Source organism: Nematolebias whitei, chromosome 1, assembly GCF_014905685.2.
Source record: "Nematolebias whitei isolate Nwh7 chromosome 1, NemWhi1, whole genome shotgun sequence".
In the NCBI taxonomy this organism is placed as follows: domain Eukaryota; kingdom Metazoa; phylum Chordata; class Actinopteri; order Cyprinodontiformes; family Rivulidae; genus Nematolebias; species Nematolebias whitei.
The window spans coordinates 79386326-79388379 of NC_056498.1; the positions used below are offsets into that span (position 1 = coordinate 79386326).

Genomic DNA, 2054 nt, shown 5'->3' on the forward strand with positions numbered 1-2054 from the left:
CTGTCTGTAACCATTAAGACCGCTGTCTGTAACCATTAAGACCGCTGCCTGTAACCATTAAGACCACTGTCTGTAACCATTAAGACAACTGTCTGTAAACATTAAGACAATGTAACCATTAAGATAACTGTGTAGTGAACTAGACCTCCGACATCAATCTGTCTCTGAGAACCTTCAGGAGACAGGAACTGTTATTTCATTGATTTGAATCCAGAAATACAAATTACCTCATCAAGAGACTATTTAATTGTATCCTGAATTAATCAAGTGAAAGAACACTCTTCTTTTTTTTTATTATCATTACTATTTTAGGATATCTTGATAATCAAAAGTGTGTTTAGTTCATACCATTTCTAAATGTTGAAGTAAACCACTCATTTAAATCAACGGTGAAACAGTATTAATGATTTTTAAACCTCATTAGACTTCGATCATACAAGTAAATGTCTATTTACGAAGTAAGTGTGCATTCACTCTTCTGTCTGTGTGAGGAGTGGACCTGATGTCGGTCGAAAGTCAGAGACAAGTTATGAGAACAAAGTGCCTTGTTTTTAAAACTCTCAGACAGTAAATAAGAACTGGCTGGCACCTGCATCCTCTCATTTCTTCAAAATATTTCTCTGTCTGTACTAACCGTTCTTAAAACATTTCTGCTGTCTTACTGACTCCTAGTGACCCTCTGACATCACTAAAACAACACCCCTGCTGGTTGTTTCAACCAATCAGGAAGTACCAAGTGACAGGAAGCGGATACCCTTTAAAAGGCAACACTTCTTGGAACTATTCAGTCTTCACGAGTCTTCCAAGTCTTCCAAGTCTTTTTCCAGTCTTCCAAAGTCTTCCAAGTCTTTGCAGTCTTTTTCCAAGTCTTCGGAGTCTTCGCAGTCTTTCCCAGTCTTCCTGGAACTTTCAGTCGAAGATGAGACTCGGTCTGATGGCGAGTCGTACAGGAACTTTCAGTTCTTACTGAAAGTCAACTAAGTAGCGGATGGATTTGACCATGTGCCAAGGGTCCCTCCATTCTAGCGTAGTCACAGCCTGCCTCGGCTGTGACTCAACCCGAGCATTAAAAGCTCAACTTCTAAGGAAGCTTATTCTGTTGAAGTGAGTACTTCGTCACGACTTCTGATGACCCCAGCCACTCTGACCAGAGACGCTGAAAAGGGAGTGTGCCAATGGACCTCTGTTCTGGAGTGGATGTATCCTCTGCTAAGGTAACAAAGTCACTGCACGCCCTGAAGTGTACCGGAGGAAGGGTGCCATTTTCTGGTTCAACACAACTTTCATCCATCTAAACTTCCTCTTTAAAGCTTTTCCTTCTCTTTAAACTTCTCTATTCGCCAGTAAATCAAGCTAGATGCCTTCAGAGATGAATCAGTCTCAATCAGTAATCTTCTGTTGTCTTGTTTAGTAAATCGTGCCAAGTTTATTAATCAGAAACAGATCAGCAAATCAATGTGTACATATTTGATGTTAAATTTCTGTTAAATGACCGCATTTATTCTGATGGGTCAAAGACAAAATGGCGTCTCATGTCACTGATTAAACACTCCACTCTCAAGTTATCTTGGTCACAATACAGAAATTTAACTCGAAAAAGAAAGAATCCATGTTAATTAGACAATTAATATTCTTTGTGCTTGAACTCGCTTTAAGAATAATTAATTAGTAGTATATTAAAGCGAAAGCTGTCCCTACATCCCTACAACTGTCTGTAACCATTAAGACCACTGTCTGTAACCATTAAGACAGCTGTCTGTAACCATTAAGACAACTGCTTGTAACCATTAAGACCACTGTCTGTAACCATTAAGACCACTGTCTGTAATAGGGGTTGAACGAGTATATAATTTTTAAACTCTGCATTAACATAATAAAACCTCAGTAGAACTAAAGTATTTGATGACGTCATAGATCTGAAGATACAAAAATAAATAAATAAATAAAACCGCAAAAAAATGTAATTATTTACAAAAAAAGACCAACAAAACATTGGGAGCGTATATTATGCTCCTACCATTTATCATACTGCAAATAAGTCACAGGAAAAACTA

The 2054-nt window shown here is 38.0% G+C and overlaps 1 protein-coding gene across 1 annotated transcript in view; it reads right to left on the minus strand.

Moving 5' to 3' along the window:
- Window positions 1–2054, minus strand: part of LOC119413682 (cullin-9) — a 91733-nt gene that overhangs the window by 71139 nt on the left and 18540 nt on the right. The gene's annotated exons all lie outside the window — the stretch shown is intronic.